At 37.4% G+C, this 15,399-nt stretch overlaps 1 pseudogene; it reads left to right on the plus strand.

The window, feature by feature from the left end:
* The first annotated feature begins 1,962 nt into the window (after positions 1 to 1,962).
* On the plus strand, positions 1,963 to 2,384 carry LOC125911866 (NADH dehydrogenase [ubiquinone] 1 beta subcomplex subunit 1-like; annotated as a pseudogene).
* The last annotated feature ends 13,015 nt before the right edge of the window (positions 2,385 to 15,399 follow it).

A 15,399-nucleotide genomic window follows, 5' to 3' on the forward strand; every position in this document is an offset into this window, starting at 1 on the left:
GAGTGCAAGTTGGGGAGGGGCAGAGAGAGAGGGAGACACAGAATCCGAAGCAGGCTCCAGGCTCTGAGCTGTCAGCACAGACCCCGACACAGGGTTCAAACTCACAAACAGTGAGATCATGACCTAAGCCGAAGTCGGACACCTAAGGGACTGAGCCACCCAGGTGCCCCTAGGACAGTCTCCTTTAAATTTCCCATGGTTATTCCCTCCCTGTTCCCCACACCCCTCTCTTCTGATGTGTTTGAGGTGCTAATTTCTTCCAATGTATTCTCAAATAGATTTACATGTAGTTTTATATATCACTACATAAAATGTGTGTATATCCATTTCTGCACATATATAATATTCCTATGTTTTTAAATGCCAAGCATATATAACAGATATGCATAACAATACATGAAGGATTGTTTTCTTTTGTATGTGGCTTATATATATATATAGCATATCATATTTATCAATATCTTGCTTTTCTTTTTCAGCATTGTTTTTGATCTATTTATATTGATATTTACAGGTTAAAGATCTTTTTAATTGCCACTGAGTATTGATTGCATAGATATAATACATTTAATTTATTTATTTCCTTGTTGATGGGCATGAAGTTTTTCCTCTTATTTACTAATATTAACACTGCTTCCATGAACATCCTTGATGTTTACTTTTTGCACATAGGATTTTTCTAGAGTATATGTGAGATATAGAGTTAGTGGATTGTAGCTTATAGACATTTTATTTTTTTAAAAAAACATTTTTTAAGTTTATTTATTTATTTTGATAGACAGAGAAAGTGGGGGAGGGGCAGAGAGAGAGGGAGAGACAGAATCCCAAGCAGGCTCTGCACTGTCAGTGTGGAGTCTGATGTGAGGCTCAAACTCACAAAGCTGTGAGATCATGACCTGAGCCGAAATCACGAGTCAGACGCTTAACCAACTGAGCCACCCAGGTGCCCTGTAGTTTATGTACATTTTCTTTTCTTTTTTATTTTCATGTTATTTTACAATTAACATGCAGCATTATATTAGTTTCAGGTGTACAGTATAGTGATTCAACAATTTTATTCATTACTCAGTGCTCCACACAGTAAATATACTCTTAATCCCTTTTATCTATTTCTTTCATCCTCCCACCCATCTCGCCTTTGGCAACCACAACTTTGTTTTCTATATTTATGAATGTTGTTTTGTTTGTCTCTTTTTTCTTTGTTCATTTGTTTTGTTTCAAAACTTCACATGAGTGAAATCATATAGTATTTGTCTTTCTCTGATGGACTTATTTCACTTAGCATAATACCCTCTAGGTCCATGCGTATTGTTGCAAATGGCAGATCTCATTTTTTTTTTTAAGGCTGAGTAATATTCCATTGTGTATGTTTACCACCTGTTCTTTATCCATTCACCTAATCAGTGAACATTTTGGTTGCTTCCATATCTTGGCCATTGTAAATAATGCTACAATAAACATGAGGGTGCATGTATCTTTTTGAATTAGTGTTTTCATTTTGGGGGGGTAAATACCCAGTAGTGGAATTACTGGATCATATGATATTTCTATCTCTTTTTTTTTTTTTTTTTACTTTTTAAATTATTTTCCACTTTAATGATTCCTTTTCAAAAGTCCCATTCTTTTTTTTTTTTTTTTAATATAATTTATTGTCAAATTGGCTAACATACAGTGTGAACAGTGTGCTCTTGGTTTTGGAGGTAGATTCCTGTGATTCCTCGCTTACACACAACACCTAGTGCTCATCCCAACAAGTGCCCTCCTCAATGCCCATCACACATTTTCCCCTCTCCCCCACTCCCCCCCATCAACTTTCAGTTTGTTCTCTGTATTTAAGAGTCTCTTAAGGTTTGCTTCCCTCCCTCTCTGTAACTATTTTTTTCCCCTTCCCTTCACCCTTGGTCTTCTGTTAAGTTTCTCAAGTTCCACATATGAGTGAAACCATATGATATCTGCCTTTCTCTGACCGACTTATTTCACTTAGCATAATACCCTCCAGTTATATTGCTGCAAATGGCATGATTTCATTCTTTCTCATTGCCAAGTAGTTTCCATTGTATATATAAACCACATCTAGGCTTGGCTCCCTGCAGGTCTTGTTTGTAGGGTCGTTTTTGGCAACAAAGCCACAACATTCATGATGAATGTAATTCAGATTGTTCGTGACCACTGGGTACATATGCTTGTGCCTGTGGGATTTGTCCTTGGATGTTATCTAGACAAAAAGAACGATGAAAACCTGCCTTCCAGAACGGGAGTTTGTTGTTTAAAAGGGAGTTGAGACCTAATGAAGAAGTCATCTGGAAGTAAAAGCTGTGACTCAAATACAGAATGTTCACAGTTTAAAAATTGGGAGAGAAATAAAGACACATTCATTATTAAAAAAAAAACGTAAGCCACATCTCCTTTATCCATTCATCAGTGGATGGACATTTAGGCTCTTTCCATAATTTGGCTATTGTTGAAATCACTGCTATAAACATTGGTATACATGTACCCTGATGAATCAGCACTCCTGTATCCTTTGGATAAATTCCTAGTAGTGTTATTGCTGGGTCGTAGGGTTGTTCTATTTTTAATTTTTTAAGGAACCTCCATAATGTTTTCCACAGTGGCTGCACCCATTTGCATTCCCAGAAACAGTGTATGAAGGTTCTCTTTTTTCCATATCCTCACCAACTCTTGTTATTTCTTGTCTTTTTGATTCTAGGCATTGTGACTGGTATGAGGTGATATCTCATTATGGTTTTGGTTTGCATTTCCCTGATAATGAGTGATGTTGAGCATCTTTTCATGGGCCTGTTGGCCATTTCTATATCTTCTTTGGGAAAATGTCTATTCAGGTCCTCTGCCCATTTTTAATTGGCTTATTTGAGGTAGTTGGTGTTGAGTTATATAAGTTCTTTATATATTTTGGATATTAATCATACATATATATATTAACCATTTATAGATAATTTGCAAATATCTTCTCCTACTTAGTAGGTTGCCTTTTTGTTTTATTAATGGTTTCCTTTGCTGTGCAAAAGTTTTTTTTTTTATTTTGATGTAGTCTCAATAGTTTAGTTTTGCTTGTTTCCCTTGCCAAAGGTGACATATCTAGAAAAATGTTTCTGTGGGCTATGTCAGATAAGTTACTACCTACATTTTCTTCTAGGAGTTTTATGGTTTCAGGTCTCACATTTCAGTCTTTAATCCATTTTGAGTTTATTTTTGTGTATGGTGTAAGAAAGTATTCCAGGTTCATATTGGAACTTATTAAATTTAGAGCTTAATTTGAGGAGATATCTTTATAAAAGTGTGTCCTTTCATCCTTGAAAATAATCTTCATTTATTCAAGTTTCTTATTATGCTTCTTAAAAAAGTTTTATGATTTCTCTATAAAAGTCTAACTTTTGAAAACTTAATTTCTTAACATTTTATAATTTTCACTGCTCTTGCAAAAAAGTGCTATAAAAATACTATTGAATTCTTTCATGTTGCCTTTTTATCTTACTGGGAAAAATTCTATTTAATTATCTTATTTATTCAATTAGTTTTTCCATTCCTTGCCTTGGATTTTGATAAGATTAGCATATTATTTGCAAATAATGACTAATTTGTCTTTCAGAAGTGAACAATGTTGTCAACTTTTTAATTTCCAAGCCACAACAAATTGAGTGATATTTAGTCTAACTAATACATTCTCTAATCCTTAGACTGCTTATTTCTTTTCTTATTGCATTGACTAGGCCATTTAGGAAAGTGTCAAATAGTTGTGGTCTCCAGACTTTAATGGAGACTTTTTTAAGTTTTATTATTAAATATATTCATTGAAGGATCTTGAAAAATGTCCTTCTGTCATTAGTTTAAGAAATTTCTTTTTTTTCCTAATTTACTAAGCATTTTCTTTTTATAGAATGCTTTTTCTATAGCCATTGAAATTATACTTTAAAAGTATATTGATATGATGAACAACATTGACGATACATAGATTTCTGCTACGGATCATTTTATTTTTAGGCTATATAGCACTTTATTATTATTAACTAATTTTAAATTAAATTTTCTTATAATTTATTTAGAAATATTCGATCTATTTTATGGGTGGATGGATGGATGGATGGATGGAAGTAATTAGAGGTAGTGCCTAACTCTGTCCATTAAAACATTTTCATTTAATTTTGCCACTTTGGAGTATTAAGTGTCTGAGAAAGCAAATAAACTATTATTTCTTCAAGAAGCCCTTCTCTGAGCCCCAGCCTAAAAAAACCCCAAAACTTATTTTTACCCTTTGTTGACCCTCTCACTGTACCCTGTATTATAACTATATGGTTATTTGTGAAATTATTTTTTAATTGAATCACCCACTAGGCTTTAAGTTCCATAAGGGCAAGGCATGTTATCTGTTTAACATTGCTGTAAGCCTAGGGTCTAACCTGTGCTTAGTATATAATAGACAGTCTAAAAATTATTTGCAGAATTAATGAGTGATTAAAGATTAAATGAATCACAATTTGAACCTGATGATGCCCAGGGTCTTTCTCTCTTTAGAACTTGCCTAATGAGGATATAACAATTCAAAGTGCATTACTAGGCTACTTTTACTAAAGTTTCTTTACCTGCTTAAACTGACATGCCAAAGTATTTTTTTGAAGTCTTTAAAACTGGATAAATCCCACTGATTGCTTTTTCTCCTTAATCACTGCACTAGCACATCATAAAAAATTAGAGGAGTTTTCTAAAATTAAATACCAAATGTTACTAAAATAAACATCACCTACTTTTCATCCATGGCGAATTGTACATTCACAGGCTTCAATGCATCCTATAAACCAAAGCACAATTAAGCAGTAGTTGTCATCCAAGTGTTGTCAAACATTGACTTTTTTTTAATGTTTATTTATTTTTGAGAGACAGAGAGAGACAGAGAACCAGCAGGGGAGGGACAGAGAAAGAGGGAGACACAGAATCCAAAGCAGGCTCCAGGCTCTAAGCTGTCAGCATAGAGCCTGACACAGGGCTCAAACCCATGAACCGTGAGATCATGACGTGAGCTGAAGTCAGTTGCTTAACCAACTGAGCCACCCAGGCGCCCCTCAAACATTGATTTTTTAAGACCAAAGATAAGTGTGCCAAAGACCAGCTTTGGGTGGGAATGTCCAGATCCTTGGGGATTTCAATAGTCAAATTGAGAGAGGCAGTCAGTCTTTCATATCTCAGTTCTTTGGAAGGTACCAGAAAATCTTCAAACAGGGGTGGCTACTTTCTGTTTTTCTGATCCCCTGTAGCACCAAAGTTTCCTAAATTTCAACACAATTGTTGAAGTTTAGGCTAATTTTAAATAGAGTGTTAAAGAGTTGACTGCAGTTACTCTCATCCTTTGCCATCAGTTACATCTTGAGAAGCTTTAAGGAATTGTCACTTTTTTTCTGATTTCTTAAAAGTACACATGTCATAATTAAGGATATCATCTTTTGCCTGTGATGACATTTTAAAATTAATTAATTTTACTTTCCTACATACCCAAAAATAATTTGAGGTAGTTACAGATTTGTTTGTACCAATTATTAGGCTACTATCAGTGGTTAAATGTATTAAATGCACTGCTAAATTAGTATCATATTCAAAGTTTGCTAATTTCACAATTACAATTTACAACCCACAATTAAATCCTGAATAAGTTGTAATTCAAACGATGATTTTTTTTAATGAACAAATTCCTTTTGTTCATAGATAAGAATAAAATTTGTTTGTTAAAACATTTGTTCAGGACTTACTGTGTATTGAAAGTTATTCTGAGTGCTGGGCACAACATATATTCCCTGGTATCATGAAACTTATAGACTAATAAGGGATTGGGTAGTTTTGTACTGTGTCAACTTAGTTAAAACTGAAACCATGATTCTCAGAATCCTCCTTTCGTGTATGGTTTTGGTTTAGTGTTGGGCACAAGAAACATCATCTTAAGATTTGGAAGGGAAGAGGAATGGGAAGCAGCAGCTCTAAAAGCTGGTGTAATGACACGCACTGCTGAATTCATGCCCATCCTCACTGACCCGCCGGCTCACTTTGTCATCGGGCAGCCAGCCTGCAGCTCTTGCCGCCCCTGCTGCTCCTGCCTGGTCTCCTTCTTCAGCTTCTCTGAGTCCTGGGGCAGACATAGGTGCATCACCACAGCAAAGAGTACTGACTTCTTTGGCACGTTTTCCACATTCTCAAGATTGGACGTTGCTATAGACTGAATGTTTGTCTCCCCCTTAAAATTCATATGTTGAACCCTAAGCCCCTACAGGATAGTTTTTGGAGATGAAACTTTGGGAGATAATTAGTATAAAAGAGAACCCAGGGAGCTCCCTCATCCCCTCCAACAAGTGAAGTTACAGAGATAAGATGACATCTGTGAAATAGGAAGTGAGCTCTCACCAGATCAGCAGACACTGAATCTGCTGGTGCCTTGATCTTGGACTTCCCAACCTCCAGAACTGTGAGAAATAAATTTCTGTTGCTCATAAGCTACCTGATCTATGGTATTTTATTATAGCAGCCTGAACAGATTAAGACAAAGGTAGTATGAGATGAATGTGGGTTCCAGTTGTCCTCGTGGTTTCTTGTTTGTCCTTGCTCTCCCCATTTGATACCTAGAGTTTCTTCCTGATTGCTGAACCTATAGACCTATGGAGTCTATGGAGACTTCAGGCTCACCACCAGAGGCAAGGCAACAGCCTTCCATAGACTTCTTTACCAGCACCCACAATTGCATAAGGTCTAATCCCTACAATAAATTTCACTTTTGATATTATTTAGGGTGGTTCTATTTCTTTGACAAAATCTGAATGATACAAGGAAATAGACTTTGTTCCGTGAATCGTGCAACATTCTACAAGTATGATTTGTGTTAAGGGATTTGAAGGAAGAGTACAAGCTATAATGTGACAATATAAATACAGTGCATTAATTTGGATTGGGGAAGGAGGTGTCAGGGAAGACAAAAGTCTTCCTTTTGAGGAAGTAATATTTTATCTTATTTTATTATAATTATTTTAAATGTTTATTTTTATTTTTGAGAGAGAGAGAGCAGAGAGGATCTGAAACAGGCTCTGCACAAATAACAGTAAGCCTGATGTGGGGCTCGAACTTATGAACTGCAAGATCATGATCTGAGCTGAATGAAGTCTGACGCTCAAACTGCTGAGCCACTCAGGCACCCCTGAAGAAGTAATGTTTTAGCTGAGACCTGGAGTTTGAATAAACACTAACCAAGTCAAGAGTTAGACCAGAGGAATCAGTGTACAAGAGCTCTAAGGTCTGCCTCGTTGGAAGAAACGAAAGAAGACCAGAGTAGCCAGAGCAGAGGGAAAGAGGCAGCAGGTGGTAGAGAGGGTGCTGCATTCCAGTTCAGTCTTGATGCTTTACTCAAACGGGATATAACAGGAGCATATTTCTGTTTTTAAAAGATTAAAAAGATCTGGCGGCACCTGGGTGACTTAGTCGGTTAAATATCCACTTCGGCTCAGGTCATGATCTCACGGCTGATGGGTTCGAGCCCCGTATTGGACTCTGTGCTGACAGCTCAGAGCCTGGAGCCTGCTTTGGATTCTGTCTCCCTCTCTCTCTGCCTCTCCCCTGCTCACTGTTTGTCTCTCTCTCTCTCTCTCAAAAATAAAGACATTAAAAAACTTTTAAAAAAAGATTACTCTGACCGCTTTGTAAAAAAAAGTGATTATATATTTGAAAATGATCATCTGATTGTTGACAATTGAGAATTTTCTATAATGGGATTCAAAGTTTAGCACTTGTCTGCCTCTTGAAATAACAATTACCTGTCAAAAACTTCAAAAGCTCCCAGCATGCAAAAAAATAAAGACCTGCCCCCAGAGTCCTCAAAGCCTGACCATCAAATATGTGGAGGGTGGTTTAATTGCTATTCTTGATGAATCATATTATAGTATCATAGATGTCTTTTGCCTTTATTTGGTTTGCAAAGTCTTTGGTTTGCCTTTATTTGGTTTGGAAAGACTTTGAAATAAGTAAGGAAAACTGCAAAGTCAAGATCATGACTACAACAATGAATTAGAGAAGATCATTTGAACCTAAATTTAAAAACATGTAGACCTTGGGGCATCTGGGAGGCTCAGTCATTAAGCATCTGACTTCAGCTCAGGTCATGTGTGATTTCATGGTTCCTGAGTTCAAGTCCCACCCACATCAGGTGAACTCCAGCCCCACTTAAGGTAAACACAAGCCCCACTTTGGGTGAGCCCCATTCCTGTCTTTCTCTCTCTCTCCCTTTTTTTTCTCCCCCCCTCTGCTGCTTGTTTACTTGCACCCCCTCTCTAGAAAATAAGCAAACAAACATGTAGACCTTATTCTGACACAGAGTTCTTCTTAAATATCACTGAATCATCTCTTTCTATTAGCTCTTGAGTTACCTACACGCTGACAGTTTTGCCTGCAAAAACTATTAGATGCCTTCTGCCACATCTGTTGCACTCAATTTTTGTTATAAGTTTTTATTTCTTCTCAGGAAAAAGGCTTTGGGTTATAATTCCTCCATATCCAATTTGAAAAGTATATTCCCAAACTGATGCCTTGTTAGTTCAAAGCCAAAATCTGAGTCACATGAAGAAAAAAATTAATAACAGAGGTGATGATGATGATGAAGATAATGATGATGATGATGATGATGATGATGATGATATCAATGATGGAATATGGAGGAGGCTAGAGAAGACTGGCTTAAGAATAAGCTTTTAGAGTCTCATACTCTACCATCTGAGCTACCCGGGCAAGAACAAGCTTTAAACATGGAAAGGCTTAGGATGCCTGAGTGGCTCAGTTGGTTGAGCGTTAGACTCTTGACTTCAGCTCAGGTCATGATCCCAGGGTCATGGGGTTGAGCCCTACATTGGGCTCCATGCTGAACATGGAGCCTGCTTAAGATTCTCTCTCTCTCTCTCTCTCTCTCTCTCTCTCTCTCTCTCTCTCCCCCCCCTCCCTCTGCCTCTCCCTCACTCATGCTCTCTCTCTAAAAATAATTTTTTAAAAATGTTTAAACATGGAAAGGCTGAAAGAAAATACAATTATAGGTTTGGATTGGTTGTTGTTCCCAAGGAAAGAAAACTCTAATAATGAAGAAGTCTGATAAATACTGAAAAATAAAGAATTGAAAAACAGGAAATGATTATCATGGGTCTGATGAATGAAGGGCTATGGCAGTGGGAGCAAAAAGGAGAGCAGATGCAGGGTGCCTGTGTGACTCAGTCAGTTTAGCGTCTGACTTCGGCTCATGTCATGCTCTCATGGTTTGTGAGTTCGAGCCCCACGTTGGGCTCTGTGCTGACAGCTCAGAGCCTGGAGGCTGCTTTGGATTCTGTCTCCTCCCTCTCTCTCTTTCTGCCTCTTTCCCACTCGTTCTCAGTCTCTCAAAAATGAATAAATGTTAAAAGCAATTATAAAGTGTAAAAAAAGGAGAGCAGATGCAAGAATCTTCAAAAAGCAAAGGCAACAATATTTGGAGTCTGATAGAACATGAGCGGTATAGGAGAAATGGTCACTCAGTAATGATAATAAGGCTAAAATTGAGGGTCCTGGGGACCCTGGTAGAGAGAACCTTTATTTCCAAAAAAATTGAGATTTACTAGTACTAATGAAGAAAGTGGTAACTGGGCATTTTCTGTAGGTAAACAGAACAACTGAAACTCCTTTTAAAATATAACAGAATATACATTTTCCTCAGGCATTCAAATGCAATCAAACTACTTCAGCCTAGAAATCATTGGGTCCTCAGATTCCTGAGAAGGGAATGCTTCATTTTTTGGAATAGCACAACACATGGACACAGTCTGTCAAGCTAACATGGGTATGGCCTTTAATTGTCTTTGGTCTTTCATTGTTTATTATGTTTATAGCCTTGGTTTAATTAATACAGAAGGAAAATATTTCAGAATGAAGTTGCCATGGTAACATGATTGGTATCTTGATTCTTTGTATTCATATGAATGTGTGTGTGGTTTTATCTAAGACAAAAATAGCATTACAAGAATACAATCATGCACTTGGATATTCTCTCTATTCAGATTACAAGCTGCCCTTGGTATTCACTGTAACTAGATTTCCCCTAAAAAGCACACTTTCTGGCAGAAATAGGTGTGTGAGGAGCATGGTGTTTGCTGCCAGGGTCCACCTCGCTCTACCGCCCCTCTTCTACCTGGCACCTCCATTCTCATTCCCTCCATTTGAGTGATCTTTTCTCTTGCACCTCCTGGAATTCCTACTAACTTCTTCCTTGACTGGGCCTTTCTCTGCTCCTGGACTCTAAGTAGGAGAGAAGATTCCATTATTTATGTGGTTGGCAAAAGAAAAATAGCAATTACTATCTGTGATGACAACTACTCAGATTGGGGGGGGGCGGGATTTGTGTGAACATTCCATTCCTTCATTCAGAGCAATAAAAGGTTGAGAATCTGGGGCTAAGAGTTATGTGTTTTTTTTTTTAATTTTTTAATGTTTATTTATTTTTGAGAGAGAAAGAGAGAGAGATAGAGCACCCAAGCGGGGAGGGCAGAGAGGGAGACACAGAATCTGAGGCAGACCCCAGGCTCTGGGCTGTCAGCACAGAGCCTGATGCAGGGCTTGAACTCTGCATCTCATGAGGGCATCATGAGGGCATGATCTCATGAACCATGAGATCATGACCTAGAGCTGAAGTTGGACGCTTAACCGACTGAGCCACCCAGGTGCCCCAAGAGTTATGTTTTTAAATTGTAAAATATATGTTGCTCTGGTTTGTTTGGAGTCAACTACTAAGGGATTGTGGCTCTAACTTAGGTCCCAAAGGGGAAGCCTTAGTTGAGAGTAGTGTATGTTGTACAGCATATGCTTTCATTCTAGAGAGTTCCTGAAAAAGGATTTTATTGGCATGTCCCAGTGGGAGCCATTCAGATTGTTTTCTCTCTTTTTTTTTTCAACATAAAAACAGTATCGGTTTCAGCCTTAATTGTATTTCAAGGTTGCCACAGATATTCAAAACCCTCTAACTACAAAAATAGCCTCAAGCAGGTTCAAATTTTCTACTCCCACATTTCTCCCTTCAACTGATAAGTGCAAAAATCACTGTGTTGCTTTAAAAACTTTTTATCTTTGGAAAGACTAGAGCTTCAGAAAATTTGAGAAATTCCTAATCAAGACTATCCCAAGAGTTATTGTTTAATGAGTACAAAGTTTCAGTTTGGGATGATGAAAAAGCTCTGGAAATGGATAGTGATGTTGTTTGGACAGCAGTGTGAATATACTTAATGTCACTGAATTATACCCTTAAAAATGGTTAAAATAGTAAATTTTATGTTACATATATTTTACCACAATTTTAAAAAGTCAGGTTAATGGTTGCCTAAAGAAGGAGGTGTGAGGTTGTATTTGGGAAGGTCCTGGCATTATTCTATTTTTGTTCCAGTGATTACATGTCTCTTCAGTAACTATCATACTTACCTTTGCTTTATGTTTCAGCATAGAATTGTTATGTTTTCCAATAAAGAGATTAATTAAAAAGTTAAAAAAAAAAGCTATCCCAAGTGTAAGAATTATGAAGCCTTGGGAAATCCCTTCTCCTGCTTTGGGTCTTTTTTTTTTTTTAATGTAAAATAAATGAGTTCGACTAAATGATCTTGGAAGACTTTCTACTGCTAACATCCTGTAATTGTAGAAAATAACTGCTTGTGAATAGCAGAACTATAAAAAGCAAAAATCCTAGGGGTATTATTTCTTTGGGCTGTTTATTCCTTCACAGAAATTTGGAAAATCAAAGGAAAAAAAAAAACTTGGGGCAACAAAATCCACTGACTAATATGAAGAAATATAGATTATTTAGGATATAGCCGGGGTAAATAAAAATCCTAGAGGAGAAAACAGGCAACAATCTCTTTGACCTCAGCTGCAGCAGCTTCTTACTAGACATGTCTCAGGAGGCAAGGAAAACAAAAGCAAAAATGAACTGTTGGGACCTCATCAAGATAAAAAGCTTCTTCACAGCGAAGGAAATAATCAACAAAATTAAAAGGCAACTGACAGAATGGGAGAAGATGTTTGCAATGAATATTGCATATCAGAGAAAGGGTTAGTATCCAAAATCTATAAAGAACTTATCAAACTCAACACCCAAAAAACAAATAATCCGGTGAAGAAATGGGCAAAAGACATGAACAGACACTTTTCCAAAAAAGACATCCAGATGGTTAATAGACACATGAAAAATGCCAATATCACTCATCATCAGGGAAATACAAATCAAAAGTACAACGAGATATCACCTCACACCTGTCAGAATGGCTAAAATTAACAACTCAGGCAACAACAGATGTTGGCAATGATGCAGACAAAGGGGAACCTTTTTGCACTGCTGCTGGGAATGCAAACTGGTGCAGCCACTCTGGAAAACAGTATGGAGATTCCTCAAAAGATTAAAAATAGAACTACTGGGGTGCCTGGGTGGCTCAGTCGGTTGGGTGTCCAACTTCGGCTCAGGTCATGATCTCATACCTCACGAGTTCAAGCCCTGCGTTGGGCCCTGTGCTGACAGCTCAGAGCCTGCAGCCTGCTTCGGATTCTGGGTCTCCCTCCCCCTCTGCACCTCTCCTGCTCATGCTCAGTCTCTCTCTCTCTCACCCTCTGAAAAACAAACATTAAAAAATTTTTAATTAAAATGAAAATAGAGCTATCCTATGACCCAGCAATTGCACTACTAGGTATTTATCCAAAGGATACAAAAATGCTGATTCAAAGGGGCACATGCCCCCCAATGTTCATAGCAGCACTATTGACAATAGCCAAAGTATGGAGAAAACCCAAATGTCCACTGACTTATGAATGTATATACATATATGTGTGTATATACATATATACATATATATGTATATACACACACACACACACACACATATATGTATATACACACACACAATGGAATATTATTCAGCGATCAAAAAGAATGAAATCTTGCCATTTGCAACAATGTGTATGCAACTAGAGTGTATTATGCTAAGCAAAGTAAGTCAGTCAGAGGAAGACAGATGATTTCACTCATATGTGGAATTTAAGAAACACAACAGATGAACATTGGGGAAGGTGGTGGGGGGAATGAGATAAAAACAGAGAGTGAGGCAAACCCTAAGAGACTCTTAAATACTGAGGACAAACTGGGGATTGTTAGAGGGGAGGTGGGTAGGGGAATGGGCTAAATAGGTGATGGGCATTAAGGAAGGCACTGGGATGAGCACTGGGAATCATATGTAAGTGCTGGATCACTGGGTTCTACCCCTGAAACCAATACTACACTGTATCTTAACTAACTTGAATTTAAATAAATAAATTTGATTAAAATACACACACACACACACACACACACACACACACACACACACATATATATATATACTTTTCATCCTCCATAAACTTCAAGATAGCACAGTGGTTGGGTACAGGTTCCAGGGTTAGAGAGCTTACGGTTTGCATATGGACTCTGCCTCTTGCAGCCATGTGACTTTAAAGTAGTTATTTAAGCTCTCGAGGCTTCACCTTCTCATCTGTACAACAGTCATAACCATAGTACTTCATCGCAGGGTTGGTGTGAGAATTTTTAAATAAAATAATGTATTTTAATTGTTAGCTATAGTTCCTGGGAAGTAGTTTAAAAATGGTTGGCAGTTGTTATTGCCTTATTATAATTACATCTTATTCCTTTCTGTCACCCTTTCCCTACCTATTCCTCTATCTCAAATTCCTTTAAAAAAGATATGTTTTCCCTATATTTCTTTTGTCTTGAATTCTAGGGCTAGATAGTTGGAATTATCTTGGCAGTGAAAGAAAGGTGGCAATGGACAGATTGGTTCCTGTTTCCTTGTCTGAATTCTCTTGCCATAGAAAAGCAACAACCATTTCTGCCTAGTAATCAGTTCAGAAGCTCAGTAAATGCAATAAGTGATTTTTGCAAGATGGTAGCCTCCTAGAGGGGTGAATATGGCATGGTCATTTAGGGTGAATAGCATATTATATGCTTATTCGATGAAAGCATTCATCGGATGAATTTCCGATGAAAGATAAAAGTGCAGCATAGCTAAAATAAACACCAAGAGCAAACCCGAAGGAAAATTAACTTCCCAAAAGCCAGTGGAATAGGAAAAGAGAGTGGAGTAGTATTTTACTTTGAGGACAGCATTATTTGACAAAGTTCATCACTCCTTCTCTTAATAACAATCTAGGAAGCCCCTTTTATGCTCCAGCTTTGTTTTGGATACTAGGCATAAGTCAATAAAAATAATCAGATAAAAATACACCCTTGTGGGCTTACATTTTAGTAAGAAGAAAATAATGTATAGATAATAAAATGAATGGATGAATGGATGGATGAAGGATGGATGGATAGATAGATAGGTAGGTAGGTAGGTAGGTAGGTAGGTAGATTCTACAGCATTAGAAGGTGATAACTGCTGTGGAGAAAAAGGTAGAGTAAAATAAGAAGAAGAATGAGAAAAGAGCATGGAATGTTATTTGCATTTTTAAATAGGATGGTCAGATGACATTTGTACAAAATTGTGAAGGATCTGGACAGCGAGCTACAGGGACATCTAGAGGGAAAAATTACAAGCAGAGGAAGCATACTGTGCAAATGCCCCAAGGCAGAAGTATATATGGCTTGAGCCAAGAACAATACGGAGGCCAATGTAGAGACCAGAGATCATGATAATAGAAATAAAGTAGCTAACTTCTGTTGAGGCCTTACTATTCTCTGAACACTCTTCTAAGCGTTATTACATATAATCTTCAAAATAGTCACATAATGTAGGCAAAGTTATTCTCTCCATTTTATAGATAAGTATATCGAGATTTTTAAAAGGTTGAACAACTTGCACAAGATTGCATATCCAACAGCTGCTGGAGTCAATGTGTCTGATTCCAGTGCTCATGCTCTTGGACACTGCATTTGTAGCCACATGTTTGTCTTGGAGCTCAGGATTGGATTAGTTCCACTCTGTTCCCCACATGTCTAAACTGCATAATTCTTTGTGACCTTTTTAACTGGTTAACTTATCCTTTACATGCATATTAACTTAAATGCACAGTTTTAAATGTTAGCTGAGGTTTTCCATGGGCCTTTTACCACCTTGTGACATTTCCAAATTCTCTCCTCTCCTTTCCCATTCTGATCTTCCATCATTTTACCAACTCTGCCTTTGCATACAAACCAGTTCAGCCTCAAGGATAAATCTCCACACCAGAGGGCAACCATATCCTTTCTGGACTTCTTTCTCCAGAGATCAACTGATGTATGGTGGAGCCTCTTCAAAATACTTTTTACTTTGTGAATATAGGATTGTGGGTATTCATACATGGAGGCATTTTTGCAAGTTATTTTGATATATCCTT

This window comes from Panthera uncia, assembly GCF_023721935.1.
Source record: "Panthera uncia isolate 11264 chromosome C1 unlocalized genomic scaffold, Puncia_PCG_1.0 HiC_scaffold_3, whole genome shotgun sequence".
Taxonomy (NCBI): Eukaryota; Metazoa; Chordata; class Mammalia; order Carnivora; family Felidae; genus Panthera; species Panthera uncia.